This window comes from Nyctibius grandis, chromosome 21, assembly GCF_013368605.1.
Source record: "Nyctibius grandis isolate bNycGra1 chromosome 21, bNycGra1.pri, whole genome shotgun sequence".
Lineage (NCBI taxonomy): Eukaryota > Metazoa > Chordata > Aves > Nyctibiiformes > Nyctibiidae > Nyctibius > Nyctibius grandis.
The window spans coordinates 4,426,820-4,442,686 of NC_090678.1; the positions used below are offsets into that span (position 1 = coordinate 4,426,820).

A 15,867-nucleotide genomic window follows, 5' to 3' on the forward strand; every position below is an offset into this window, starting at 1 on the left:
TTTATTACGCGAGGGCTTTTTCCATACTGGTTAAAACTCTGATTTTGTGAGAGTGGGGCTTACTCTACTAATGTTTATTCCAGCCAGAAAAAAAGGTCTGTGCAAAGCTTTTAGTAAAGTTGAACTTGAGATTTGAGCTCTGCTACTGAAAGAATATTTGGGAGTAAAAGACTACAGTCTGATGTCTAGTGTTTAGTCCTTTGCTCAGTTCTTGAAAATTAGCAATTTAAGGACTTACCAAGTGCAATAGAATTGTATTGTTCACTCAGTGTGTATTTTTCTGATGAGAGGTTAAAATAGAAGTCCTCGTGGTACTTTTTGGAAGAGATATTTGTCAGGTTTCTTGGGCCTGCCTTTCTCATTTTCCCGTGCAGTATATTGTGTGCCACATGATGATATTTTTCATTAATTTTTGGATTTGTATTGGGTATGTATGTATACGATGTGTTTTGTTGGGAAAGTATTTTGCAATGCATGTGAGGTAGGTGGTTGGTGCATAGTGCCTCGTATAATAAATATATATTTATACTTATAAAATTCTGAATGGTTCATTGACATGAATGGGAAGGCGGCTGAAGGATTTTACAGTGAATCCACTGCGTATGCAGGATTCTGCACATTCTGTATTCCAGTGTGTAAGAGGAAAGCACAGATGAGTACAGCAGAAGTTACAGAAGTACACGAGGATTAGTAGGAACGTTTGGAATGGAAGGAGAATTCAGGGTCGAGACCTGGGTTTATCAGGGATGGGGAAAAGTAGATTTAAGTTACCTTCTGCTGTGTTAGTTACACCCCAGCCTCGTAAGGAGTATAGTTGGGAGTTGGGTTCTGCTGACTCACTGGGCATGCAACTTGTTCCTTGTTCAGATATAAGGCATAGGAGGTAATCTAAACTGTGTCCTGAACGGTCTTTTGATAGTTAAGCTAGGAACAACTAAGCATGGAGAGGAGTGTTCTGAAACTCAGAGCCTTTTAGTTAAGGTTGTTGTCAGGATTAATGGCATAGTCAGGAAATTTAATCTAAATAGGGAAGACTCTGAACGTAGGTGATGTATTTAAAGCAGTGAAAATATGAAAGACTCCAGGAACTTAACGTGAGGAAGCTCAGTGCAAGACCTTACTGGAGGGGAGGGTGATATTTACTTTACAGGAATCTCTTTTCTCTCACTGGCACTTCCTCTGTCATAGATACCAGTCATACTGATAGCCACGTGCTCGCCAACACCAAGGCTTCTGTCTGGCAAGGATCACTTGGGCATGATGAGGGACAGTGGCTATAAAGTCCTCACCATGTCTCTTGGGTTTCTCTTGATTTATGACAATAAACTGGCTTTTAGACAAAGTTTTTGTACTCTTTAGGAGTCAAACATTTTTCATGGTGTGATCTGTCCCTCAGAAGCTTACTTTCTTCAGCCTGTCATTGCTGCCTCTTTGTTACTGTCTCCTTGTTGTGGGTGGGTTTGTGGCTTCCAGCCTGTTTTCCTGTTGGTAGAGGTGACGTGCTGCGGGTCTCCAACTGGCTGGTCATCTCTAGTACGGCCTCACCAGAGTGCTGGCCTTCTGGTCCAGGTGTAGTGAGACATTTCTCATTGTTTGCCAGTTTGACTGCTGTCACTCGTGTCCTTGCTTATCAATACGTGCTGTTCCTGTAACCCATTCTCCGTATCGTTTCTTCGGATACTTTGGTGTGCAGACACTTCTACTCGCACTTCTTTCAGACTGATCTTAGTATTTGTGTTACGCATCCCTGCTGAGTGATTGTGTGATGCCTTGACTCTGTTAACTTGATGTCCCACATTAAATTAAAACACACAAGGGTTGAACTGACTTCACGTTCACAGTTTTTGTTTATTTGGATCAACTTTTCTCACTTTTACCAACTAGAATGTCCTTAGAGAGCCAAATCTGAATCACAGGAACGTAACCTCTGACTGGAGATGGCATGTTAACTGTTTGATAGGCAGAAAAGAATCGGCTCATAATGAAGGTGATTGGGAGTAATCAACATGGGTTTATGAAGGGTAAATCATGCTTAACCAACCTGATAGCCTTCTATGATGAGACAGCTGCCTTGGTGGATGAGGTGAGAGCTGAGGATGTTGTTTATCTCAAGTACAGCAAGTATAGACACTGTGTCCCACAGCATCCTTATAGACAAAGTGATGACGTATGAACCAGATAAGTGGACGTATGAACCAGAGGTGGATTGAAATCTGGGTGAACTGCTAGGTTCAAAGTGTTGTGATCAGCAGCAGGATGTCTAATGGAGGCCAGTTATTAGTGTTGTACCTCAGAGGCTGATACTGTGACCAGTACTGCTTAGCCTCTTCATAAATGACCTGAATGATGGAGCAGAGAGCACCTTCAGCAGGTGTGCAGATGACACAGGGCTGGGAGGAGTGACTGATGGACTGGATGGGTGTGCTGCCATCCAGAGGGACCTTGACAGGCTGGAGGAATGGGCTGGCATGAAGTTCAACAAAGGGGAGCGCAAGGTCCTACAGCTGGGAGGAACAACTGCATACACCAGTACCTGCTGGGCGCCAGCTGGCTGGAAAGCAGTTTGGCAGAAAAGGACGTGGAGGTCCTGGTGGACACCAAGTTGAACGTGAGCTACCAGCGAGCCCTTGGTGCTAAGGAGGCTGGTGGTATCCTGGACTGCATGGGGAGGAGTGTTGCCAGCAGGTCAAGGAGGTGATCCTTCTCCTCTACTCAGCACTGGTGAGACACACCTGGAGTACTGTGTCCAGGCCTCGTCTCCTCAGGGCAAGACATAGCTACAATGGTGAGTCTGGTGGAGGGCCATGAAGATGATGAAGAGACTGGAGCATCTCGCTTATGTGGAGAGGCTGAGAGAGCTGGGGCTGTTCAGCCTGGAGCAGGGAAGGCTCAGGGGGATCTTATCAATGTATATAAATACCTGGGGGGAGGAACTAAAGAATAGGAAGCCAGGCTCTTCTCAGTGGTGTCCAGTGAACAGACGAGAGGCAGTGGGCACAAAATGAAATGAAATAATTTATTTTTAAAAGCCATTTATTTATTTATTAACTTCAGGGGTGATTAGACATCGGAACAGGTTGCCCAAGGAGGTTCTGGAGTCTCCATCTGCAGAGATAATCAAAACGCAACTGACCCTGAGCAACCTGCTGCAGTTAACCCTGCTTCAAGGGGGTAGTTTAGACAAGGTGTTCTCCAGAGGTCCCTTCCAACCTCAACTATTCCGTGATTCTATAATTAGGTATTATAATCATGGTATTTATTTACAAACAGGAGCTGAGAATTGCAGGAGCTGACATGCTCAAATCGGAAATTATAGTCTTGGTAATCATCACTAGAAGAGGTCAGAGGGAACGCAGAGGTTCTATGAAGAGTGGTTGTCTCTCTTGTTGAATGCAGCAAAACTTGTTTTGTTCAAAACAACCCAAACAAGACCCTTAAACATGTTTTTTCTGCTGTATGAATGAGGCACTGTGTGTCTTTCAGCTGCTTCTCGCTTCTGTGTTAGTATTTGTAGACTAAACACCAGATGTTTTTAGAGTAAGTATCACACAATAAGTGCCAGGGAGTATTTTCTTTAGGTTTCTAAGCTAATGACTGAGGCATAAAAACGTGAAAATAGAATCGTGGTGTGGCCAGGTTTCATAGTCTGGCTATATCTTTTCCAGTGTTTCCTTTTATTTTGTTCCTACGTTACTGCAAAACAAAACGAGTTTAAAATGTAATAAAAATCCATCTCTCCTTGCCTTTTTTTTTTAAATCTTGAGCTCTAGCTGATGTTGTTCTAGATAAGGCAAATGAAAAAATACTTGGTGTTTTTTCTCCTTAATTTCACAACTTTTAAGTTTAACTCACGAGATCAGGACCTAACCCTTGGATTTTGAAGGTGCTGCATTGGAAATAGTTTTATTCAATTAAGGATTATCCATGCTGATTACTCACCAGGTCTGAATTTCGATCATCTACCAGTAAGGAAGTCACTGTGAACAAAGTCAGTGGAATTAGAAATCATAGTAGTATTTTCCAGCAGGTGCTTGATGGGTAGTGTGCCATGGTTTAGGACTGTTTGGAACTAATTCATGCTATAAAATAATCTGCCCTAAGAAACTTCCCTTTTTTTTTTTTTATCATACGCATGTTACATGCATATATGCAAAGTCAGGGTCCTGTTAATACCTGGCTGATGGATTATCACCAGCGTTTGCAGAGTACAAGGTGTATTCACATGGAAGAGACTGAATCTATGAAGGCATCTGCTGAGACTCTTAGGGCAGGTAGAGCCCAATATCACACATATTTTCCGGCTCAGGAACAGTCAAACAGAGGAGAAAGACATAAATTCTCTGAGTAAGGTGTCAGATGCTAATTTAAGGGTTAATGAAATATAATAAAAGATGAAAATGTAGAGTTAATGAATGGGGGATTGTCCTCCTTTGTTTCCTGGTGGTTTTCTAATCTATAATGACCATACCTTTCAATTTGCAATGGCCTTTACAGAGGGAGGGGCATGTTCCTGCTAGAGCAGTCAGCACCAATTACGGTTGTAAAAATGGGTTCAGGGATGACAATTTTCTACCTGACCAGAGCAGGCTGTGTATTATGTCTCTAGAATTAGGAATCACCCTAATTTCCTACTTCATAGAATGACTACCAATGCTCTTTGTACTCATGCTTTTGGGAGGGGAGGAGCTTTTTTCTTTTTCCTAATTTTTCTCTCTTTACAAGGGATTTCAGAGGTTTTTCCATGTCTCTGGAAGCCCAATTTGATAAACAAATGCATGAAGAAAGAGCCTATTCTAGATTAATGATGGTTAAGCTTAACGGTACAATTTTATTAAAACAACTAACACATTCTGTCTACTTGCTAAATCTGCCTCGCTTGTGTTTTCCATCTCGTAATGCAAATCTCTTGTAGAGATCTGTGTATGTCCTAAAGAAATTGTAATGTCCCTTGATTTTAGTGTAGGAAGCCTATCACTCCATTCTTACACCCAACTTCAGTCAGTTGAGTTGTAGAATGGGAGAAAGTAAGTCTCACGGGGAGATTTTCTCCATATGAATATTTCCTCGTCTGACAGTTTTGGAGTGAATTCAGGGAGTTGTGCCCATTTCTTCATGACTGTCCTGTGCTATTTGGAAATTGAGCAGAGCTAACATTCAAGACATGTGACATTGCAGATGTGGAAATGCCATGAAGTTGAGGGTAGCAGACGGGTAGGTGGGAGATATTGGGAAGTTATGGGTGGGTTTTCATCCCTCGTGCCCAGTGAAGGTGAGGGGAACACATGGGGTGGGGCTATATAGGAACTGAGTAAAGGAACCTGCAGGGACGATTTTTCTGCTCATGGGGCAGCATCTGGAATGATATTTCTTCTCAGAAGGGGTCATTAGACATGGGAAGGGGCTGCCCAGGGAGGTGGTGGAGTCACCATCTCTGGAGGGGTTTAAGAAAAGACTGGACATGGCACTTAGTGCCATGGTCTAGTTGCCATGGTGGTGTCAGGGCAATGGTTGGACTCGATGATCCCAGAGGTCTCTTCCAGCCTGATTGATTCTGTGATTCTGTGATATCTTCTTTTGCATGTCTCAGGGATTACAGTGACTCCATTTCTCATCTTCCATCCTCATCAGTGTCAGGAAGGACCCGATATGTTGAAGTTCTCCTAAGAGAAGCTTCTTCCTAACCATGGAAATCTCTCCCCTCTTTGGAGGAAATAAGGCTCCCCAGCAGTGTCACAGGGTTGCTGCTCTAAGCACTTTGGGTGCGAGAAGCAAATGGCCTTGAGAAAAAAAAAATGCCTTTCTCAATGCAAAGCAAACACACGCATTGTTGTCACCTGTCACCGTACTGACGAGGTTATGGGTCCCTCCTGGGCACACCCACCGTTGTGGCTTGCACCAGGACCCTCGTATGGCTTCTGGAGAACAGCTCTGCTAGCAGAGTCACAAAGAAAAGGCTGTGTGAAGCTTTTTCTCATTTCGGAATTGTTCTTTGTATAGTTTTAAAACAAATTTACTTTAATAATGTCGCTATATAAGTGTTTTGGATTCAAACCGCTGTTTTGAAGCTCACACCTTACTGATGTGGGTGAATTGCTTTATTTCACACCTCTGTTGCTTTTTTATCTGGAAGCAATTTTTCGCAGGCATGGTTTAACAGGGAATTATATATTGATTTATGAGAGTTTCAATGGAAAGGAGTAAAATTAGCTTACTTGCTCTCTCTCTTCTCTCTCGTGCCTTCTCTCTGTGTTTATATGTATATAAGTGTATTTACCTGGATACTCGGGGGTTTTTGCTGTTATGAGAGGTGGTAGGACAACACAAACACAACAGAAAAGCAAAGGGGATAACTGCAGAAAGGCCCCGAGACTGCACGAGCCTTTTATTCCTTTGGTCTTACCAGTGAGGTATCTAATTAATCTTCCAATATAAAGGACAGGGGAAAAAATTGCTTGTTTATCAACTTCTCAAGAAAAGGCCAAACCAAATTGAAAAGAATTGTGTTTAGATCTCTAGGAGACTCTGCTGTGCCTGTATGCGATTTCTTATTAAAAGTCAATGATCAATTCCATGGACTATGTCTGCACTGTTATCTCCAAGTGCAGGATCCTATTGTCATTATAAGGAGGGTCGTGTTTTTTAATGCCTGCTCTGTTTTCAGCCTTAGCTTCCTCCTTTCTGCTTGGCTTTGCAGTACAGCACAATGAACTGGTACCTGAAAATCAGATTAAAGTGCCTACAGTGGGGCTGGGTGTTTAATATTATTGCCATCTTGGTAATAAGTGTTAACAACATTGGAGGTGTCATCCATTTAAAAAAACAGCTTCAGCCACGAAATGCTAATTTGAGCTCTGCATATCTGTGAGCAGACATGTTGCCTGGTAGGGAGGTTATATTTTCATGGTGTTTAAGCATTAGTAAAACTGTTCAGTTGTTTTGGGTTTGTTGTTTTTTTTTTTCTCTGAGTTGGCATTGTAAATGAAATCGGGCATATTGTTAACTTTTATCAACAGGAAAGGAATATGATTTTGTTAATAGTAATTAAATATAATCACATTTTAACCATCTAAAATAGCTTTGTGACCTGACTGAGTACAAATATTTTGGTGTCCTTGTAGTAGTAATTCGTTGGCACGTGCTCTTGGACTTCCATGAGTAATGACATCAACAAGAATAGTGTTGAAGGGAAGAATGTTTAAAGAACTATAAAAGTTTGAGGTGGAAAAGTGGATAGAAATAGCCATTGTCTGTATCCCCAGCAACTGTATCGCAGTTATAGCATGATGAGATTCGCCCTGAGTATCAGCGGGTTAATTCAGGAAGGTGAGGGTGACACCTGAAAACCGTTCCGTGGTCCAGCAGGCCACCTAAGCTTGTTTTGTTCAGCTCCGCGGTGTCAGAATTTGTAGCTTTCCAGGGTGACAGATGTTTTCCTGTTCAGAACTGAAGAAGGAAGGCATACTCGGCAGGTCTTCTGGCTTCAGCTTCTTGAATCTTGGCTCTTTCCTCCTGGATGGATAACAGCTCCTTTCCATCCTTGGTGCTGGAAATAGCACAGAGAGCAACAGAGGAAGGCGGCAGGGAGTGATGCTGTTTGACAGTTCTGTCTTCTGCCATCTTGGCCTAAAATTTTCTACATTTTCACCATTTGGCTAAAATAACTCAGCTCTGTGAGCAAGAGGAGGTGAACATTTTTCCTAAGCTGAATTGGACACGTTTGAATCCCAGACACAGGTCGGCTGGAGGGTTGACTAACCTCCTGTAAGGTGACATGTTAAAATATTCCATAAAAAATGTTCTACCACCAATGGTCTGTATGTCAAGAAGTAGCAGAGTGTGTAGAGTTACTATTGTCAGCATAATAGTCATCTTAGGTGTTCTTTAGAAGAGAAAGTCTAAATTCTTTCTTCCTTTGAAGGAAACAAACCCAGTAACTTGTAACTGATTTTTCTGAGGGATGCCTTGAGTTTAAGTATGGAGGAAGACTGCGATGATGGTGGCCGTCAGGTTTGCAGTACCTCTTGTTCACCGTAAGATGCTTTTCTTTTTGAAGATGCTTCTGTGGTGCAAAAGAGGCTGTAGAGGAAAAATAAATGTGTCTCAGCATCAGCACTTGTGACCACCATGAGAAGCAAAACAACGCAGGCTTTCATGTTTTGTGGACAAAGAGATGTAGGTAAAAGTGTAGATACAGAAAAAAAGTATCTCTACAGAAAAGTATAGATACAGAAATCAACAAAACTGTTCAGGCTTAAGATGGAGAAGTGCTCCCTGGAGGTGAAAATTCATCTGTGCTTCTCTTGGACCTCTTTCAAGCAGTCAGATCTGAGGAACCAGGTAGCATCTCAGCAGTGAGTAGCGCAGTGGTAATTCAGAGGAAATTTATTTCTTCACATACAAAATACCGTGGGGCCAAGATGCTGTGGCCCTTGCTAGCCAAAGTCTTTGAGTTGTCTGTGCCAACTTGTTTTTCAGTTGCAGGACCCTGAAGAATATTGTGTCTTTATTTTTTTAGAACTCAATTCCTATGACCAAAGAAACTCTGTATTCCCCCCTCTGAGCAGTGGGGGAAGAAGCTCTGTTGCCTACTGGCAGTTCAGTGCCAACAAAGAGAATTATTTTGTATTTCTGTGCCTAGAAATCTCAGAATACTTGCATTTGGAAAAGACTACATGTGGGCAAAAAATGTCAAGCTGCCTTGAGTCGTGTTTGATCAGCCTTTCTGATATGTGTCTTTCTCAGGAATGCTGTGGTTATTTTTTCTGCAGATATTACAGAATTTAAAGCTTAGGTTCTTGGAAACAAGTCGTGACTATGGTACAGAAAGCTCAGGTAATCCAGAGCCAGTGGCTATAGCATGCAGTGGCTTGGGGAAGAAAAAACAGTGATTCGTTCTCAGTGTAGTGCAGAGAACAGTTGGGACCAGACATTTGTTTAATTTAATTTGTTTTTTGACAAATGAAATGAGGTGACAAATTCTGAAGCACCGTGCTATACCGAGACCTAAAGCTGAACTTTTAAAAATAATAGGGGAGGAAAAAAAAAGGCAAAGGCTAACAATGTTCCCTTTTTTCCTCCCAGAGCTTTTGCAAATAAACAAAGACAAGATATCGTGGACAGTGTCTTTATGCATTTTTGCTGGTGTTTGATTTCTCAGGCACCTGCAGTTGAATTTCTCTGCCTTGAAAAGAAGCGAACAAACAAAACTAAGTATAGAAAGGTGGCCGTGTGCATTTTATAAACGCAGAGCTCTGCAGTGACAGGAGCTTTCAGAAACAAAGTCCCTAGTAATAACTTTCCAATATAAACCCCACGTATTATTTTTGCCAGTATTGATACTGTGCAGAGTTAAATTCAGTGAGTGGTTATCGAAGCAATATGGAGCTACTGAAGTAGAAGTTCAGCTGGGTGCTTCCGAAGGGCAATATTCACATTTTTAGGATCTCCTTCTCGCTTTGTTTCAGGAGTCTCTGGTTTCCTGCAGTTAATTGCTTTTATTTTGACCATATTATTGCCTTGTTTCTCTTGTGGAGAGTAAGTAGTGTAGTAAACATAGGGTTAAATTGTTTATGTCATTTAATTTGTTTGTGTTTGGGCATAAATAAATTACATCAGGCTGGTAAATAGGGGTGAAGAGCTCCTATGCCAGAGGCGTTGGAGAATCCAGTTAAAGTGCTGTGAAGAAACACCCTAGTCTATTTATCTCCATTTGTAGAGGCGTTTGGTTTTATTTAAGAATGACAATATGCTGGTTTACTCTTCCACAAATTTTTAAATCATGCTGTGGTGTTTGGCTGTTTTGTATTGTTTACATGTGAAATCATTCCTTTGTAAATGATCATTTTTCATGTGGTACTGCGAACACCTGGGCAGAGAGGTGCCAACCCATTGCCACATCAGCCAGCCTCCATCTAAAGAAGTTCATTCCCGTTGCACTCGTTGCTGTTTCAGATGTCCACCCACAGCCCTGCGGGTGTACTGGTGGGTTGGGGAAGCCGTGGTGGGGACGGCAGGTTCCTCCTCCTCTTTGCTTACTCTTCCCCACGTTCGCTATCTCTGCAACAAAAATTAAAACGATAGGAAAAAGTTAAAAAGCATTATTGTGGGTCTGTTCAGTGGGAAGACTTGACCATGTATCTCATTTTTCTATTCAGTTGTTCATGCAGCAGATGAAGATTGAGTCCTCATTATGTTAACGTATCTGTTTATTATTCTTTCAGCTTCCTTTGTTTACTTAATGAAATTTCCTTGATAATAACTCTTAACCAAAATTTGATTCTGCGAGTGAAGTTACTCAAAAGCATGAAAAAAACCCAGAAAATCTCATGTCCGAGTAATTAATCAGCAGAATAAATCATCTCTTAAAACTGGAAGTATAGACAGAAATTCAGTGTGCATGCACGGCTCAGGCATGCAGAAATTCTTTGCTGTGAGGGTGGTGAGACACTGGCCCAGGTTGCCCAGAGAAGCTGTGGCTGCCCCCTCCCTGGCAGTGTTCAAGGCCAGGCTGGATGGGGCTTGGAGCAACCTGGTCTGGTGGAAGGTGTCCCTGCCCATGGCAGGGGGGTTGGAACTAGATGTTCTTTAAGGTCCCTTCCGACCCAAACCAGTCTGTGATCCTATGATTCTATGTCGCGTTGAGTCACCCAGTTCCTGTGACAACGGAGCTGGGAACTCTCGAGCTTCAGCAGACCTCCAGCCCAGCTGCATTGGCGCGTCGCACCAACCTGGAGGGCTTCCTCAGCGCTCCTTCCCTGAACGAGAAATGCAGGTGGACTTTCACTAACATACATATGCTGTGGCTGACGTAGCTTGGAGAGGCTCAGAGGTGGAGGCTTTGACCTCTGAAAAAAAATTAAACCGTATCTAAAGTTCTTAGCAGAGTCAAGTGATTGTCTGAACACATCTTTGCTAATCTCAGAAATCCTTTTGTTAACCCATAGCTCAGAGCACAGGATCAATGACCTTATCATACATCCTTGTGAGGAGCAATTTCATGGCAGCATGAGTAAGCCACCTGATCGTGCCACCTGGGATGCTCCATCTTTACACAGCAGGGAACATTGATTATATTTCAGCTAGTCGAGAGCAGTGGAAGAAATTGGAACGGGATCAGGGCTTTGATTCCTGCTGCCTAAGCAGAACGCTTTGTGGTGCTTGCTCGCGCAGCCTGTTGCAAGCTGCTGTCTTCCATAACGCCTGCACCTTCCCAGAAACTGTTTTCCCCACTTTGGGCTCTTTTCTTTTCCCACAGTCCGTGACACATGAAAAATTTATTTTCAGTTTTGCTGACTTTGCAATCTACCTGACCTGTCAGAAATGAGAAGAAAAAATGTCATCGCCTTGTCACTGCAGCATTACTGTCCCCTTTTAAATAGTCCTAAACACAGTAAGTGTGGTTTCTTTCTTCGTAAGGTAGAAATGAAAGGGTGTTCTCATGCTGAAAGGAGCTGCAGTTCGGTGCCTGCAGAATATAGATCCCAGCACACAGTTTTCTTCATTACAGCAGCTCATCTGGACCGTCATCCTCACGTAGGCCTGTGCAGACACAAATCCTGTTGCTTTTAATAGCAGCAAGAAGCTCAGAGGCCCATTTGGCCCTTGTTTCTCTTGTAATACAAAGTGAAATTTAGGTTTGTGTTGTAATGAACTTCCTCCAAGAGCACTTAAATTGTTTTTTCCTTTTCTAAGCACATCATGAAGCAGGGTGTTTTCCTTTCTGAGGAGGGAGGACACAGACTGAGAAAGTAGCATCTTGCTTGGGACACTTTGTGTTTCGGGGCAGGACGTTTTGATGAGGGGTTCTTGCAAAGGTGGTGACTCTCTAGCCCAGGGGGATTTATTTTTGCAATGTGTTTTTTTGCTCTGCCCTGAGATGCACCAGAGCCACCTTCTCCAGATGACCAACCCAAGCACTTCAGGACTTGACAAAAACCAGTTCTGGTCAGGGGCAGGGGAAGTGGCCCAGTGAAGGTGTGAGGGGGAAGTAGGTGCTGCCTGGACTTGGTAACCTTTGAAAACCTCCTCCTCTTGCTCTCTGACAGCAGACAGCCTCCTAGCCTGAAGGGAAAGGGTTCATCACATGCACAGCACTAATTGCTGAGGTGAATTAGGAGGATGGGTAGTTGTGGGCTGTGCCAGAGTCCATCTTGTGTTCTGCTTGCTCTCATCAGTCTCTCTCCATCAGGCAACTTCTCCTCCAGAAGCAGGCTGAGGAGAGCAGGAAAGGAGCCGCACATTTATAGATCCAGCGCTGGGCTGAGAGCTCATATGGGGGCTTGTTGGGAACCCTGGCTCCCTGGGAACAGCAGGGTCCCTGTATTTTCCTTCCGTCTTTCTCTGTTTTCCTTCAGTGTTTCTCTATTTTCCTTCCATCTTTCTCTATTTTCGTTCCATCTTTATTTTCCTTCCATCTTCCTTAATTGTAACACCCACGAAATGTCAGTAACAATAACGTCTTGCAGAAGGACTTTGCCACAAGCAGTGTTTCCAGGCTACCTGTTTACACAAGGGCACTATTTACCCATATGCCTTGCGGATTTTCAACCTTTGATCCGTCGTACCGGAATGTTAGACAAGATTATGGAGTGTCATGGGAATCTGGGGGGCGGGAGGAGAGGTGGGAAAAACAGAGAAATGTTTTTGAGTCCCGGATGTGAGGGATTTCACACATCCTTACTCAACGGTTGGACTTGATGATCTTAAAGGTCCTTTCCAACCAAAACGCTTCTATGATTCCCTGATGAAGGCACGTGTACAACAAGCACCTGTCATAAGGTCACATGCATCTGGGCTTCGTATTTGTTTCCTTTTTGTTGCTTTTGAGATAAAAAGTGAATTGTAAGGATTAGCGAGAGGATAAAGACGTCTGTGCTCCGGGAGGCTTCTCGGCAAGATCAGTAGTGATGGCTCTTAACTTTTTAGTGTGCCTTACACTGCACTAATGGACCTAAACCAGCATTTTATTCTGAAGGCAAATTTGTTGACATCAGAAAAGGAGAGTTGGCTGCTACAGGAGTATGAAGAGCATACAGCAGACCGTAATGTAGGAAGGTACTGAGCTTTTCTTTTTGTGACCTTGTCCATATAGGAAGTAATTACAATATAATTCAATTCTGAAAGTCTGGAAACCATGACAGTTGACAGAGAGTGACATTTTAAGAGAAATAAGCATGTGTTTTTAATACATCTTCTCTTTCCAACTCCTGAGCATTACTGATGCTATCTGCTTCTCGCTGCTGCTTCTTTTCCGCTCTTAATACACGACCAGAACACCACAAGATCCAGGCTTGTCTTCACCTTCACTTATTAAATCTCTTCTCGCTGGTAATTTCCAGTACTTACGATGTCCCCTGGCTCTGCTGCTGTGCTCAGTTTGTGTCACGGCTGAGCAGCTGCCCCATCTGTCCGTCCTACCAGGGAAGGGAAGCGATTCTGTGTTCATCCCTCTGTGACTTCCCCTCCTGACCTGTGCTGGTGGTCCTGAGGGTACCAGGGCGAGGGAGCCCGCAGCCCCTCTCCGGTACACTGAACCTGTTAGCCAGCTTCAACATGGCACTTAGTGCCATGGTCTAGTTGACATGGTGGTGTCAGGGCAACAGTTGGACTCGATGATCCCAGAGGTCTCTTCCAACCTGGTTGATTCTGTGATTCTGTGAACAGGCGACACACACAGCTACCAGCCCTGTGAGCAATACCACTTCCCCCTAAAATGGGGCGAAGCACTGGAAAATATGCAGTGTTGGGTAAGAGTTAACCTTTTAAATAAAATCCTGTGTGGTGGAGAGTGATGTGAGCCAGTTGCTGTATGCCTGGCAACCAGTATATTTGTATTAATACAGCAGTATTTTTTAATCTCCTTGGGAGATGCACACCTGCAAGGACTTGCTTAGGAAAGTGGGGAATAAAATTCCTTTTGAGTTTTGATACAGTCTGTGGTTCTTGTGACCTCAAACAAGACTATCTCCCTTCAGTCACTCATTTTGCTCAGGTTGAGGGAGCACTGACAGTTTCACCAGACGCTTGACTCCCCAGATACCCCAGAGATGAATGTATCCCAGCAGCTCCGTGAAGCAGGATTTTATTATCTCCCATTCGGAGCAGAAGCTGAAGCAGATGATGAAGCTGCATGCTCAGGCACACCTAACTCTGGCCATGCAAAAAAAGAAGAGCGTCAAAGTATTTTAGATTGATGTACTTCTCCAACAACAGGATCGTGTTGTTCCTGATTAACTATTGTAGCCTCTATGTTGTTTTGTTGTGCACACGTACTAGGAATATCTCAGGACAGTCAGTCACCTCTCTGTGTTTCTTTCCATGGTCTAGCTGACAGGGTGGTGTCAGGGCAATGGTTGGACTCGATGATCCCAGAGGGCTCTTCCAACCTGATTGATTCTGTGATTCTGTGAAGTGCCACACAAATATAAGCTGCTGCATAAATAAGGAGTAAAATAAGTTGTCGCTGCTCTGTATGTATGTAAAAAGCAGGGAAAAAGGGACACTGCGTTTCCTCTCTCCTCTTTTAGTTTAACGCCTGGACAAGTCACTTAGCATCTCTCCTGACCCCACTGCCTTCCTACACCTCCTTCCAATGGACCGTGTGCCATACAGGTCCCTGGTTGTATCTTGCTGCCAGGGACCAGCTTCATGCACATTTAGCAGTGAATTACAATTACCTGGTACAATCTGTCCCCAGATTATGTGACCCAGAAAAATCTTTCATTCAAAACTCCTGTTTAAGCCTTCCATGAAATGCATACACAGGTTCTTGCTGTTCTCATTACTCAGTTCTCTCTAATAGCGCTGTCTATATAACGATTCTTCGTGTCCACACAGGGCTGTTCCCGCAGGCTAGAGAAGCAGTATGATTTAGAGTATGATTTATTTGGGCAGAGCAAGTGGATCTGTGCTGTTGAGATGCAGTTACTTGAAGGATTCATAGGAAGCAAATTCCTTAAGTGACTGGAGAGATGGCATCGCGATAACCTAGAGCTGAAATAATGGGGAAATAGATAACTCTGCAACTGAAAACGTGGTATATCATCACCTGGCACTAATATAGCAAGGGTAGTCTGGTATGATTGGGTTTAAGATCGTTAATAAGTAATTAACCCATGAGGTGACTGTAACTGCCATCATTTTAATCAAGATTGAATTATTAACATGCCAGGGGCGCTTTGGAATTTATCAGTACCCAGGCAGGACAAAGCCCCTTGGCCACGTTAATTAAAGATCTCCTGCGCTCAGGAAACGCTCCTAAAAGCTGCCCACCATATCAGATTCACCAGTTAACGCTTCTCTTCCCCCCACTCAAAGGCCACCTCCCCAGTTTTATGTTCAATTTGTCTTTTGCTGAAAAGCTGCTAATTTCATGCTACTTTAACCCTGCAGCAGCCAGCCTGTTGCTAAGCAACCTCCAAAATCCTAAAGGGGCCACAGTCTAGCTGCTTTCCCTTACTCTTAGTTATTTACTTATACATCTTATTTATTTATAGAGCTTAAACAGAATTCTTTCAGACCGTAGAAGCAGAGCCGTCAGCCCCCAGGGCTGCAGCAGGGTGCCTTTACTTGCATATCTGTTTGTCTTCTCTCCAACACCATCCTCTACCCTATCCTCCAACACCATCCTCCTACCTTGGGACAAAATGACCTCAAATTGCACCAGGGGAGGTTTAGATTGGAGATCAGGGTCAATCTCTTCATGGAAAGGGTTGTCAAGCACTGGCACAGGCTGCCCAGGGCAGTGATGGAGTCCCCGTCCCTGGGGGGATTTAAAAGCCGTGTAGATGTGGTGCTGAGGGACATGGGTTAGTGGTGGGCTTGGCAGTGCTGGGTTAACGGTTGTACTTGATGATCTTAAAGGTCCTT

At 43.5% G+C, this 15,867-nt stretch overlaps 1 protein-coding gene across 10 annotated transcripts in view; it reads left to right on the forward strand.

Moving 5' to 3' along the window:
* The window catches only part of RABGAP1L (RAB GTPase activating protein 1 like), a 257,691-nt gene that overhangs the window by 193,399 nt on the left and 48,425 nt on the right, over nucleotides 1-15,867 (forward strand). The window lies entirely within an intron of this gene.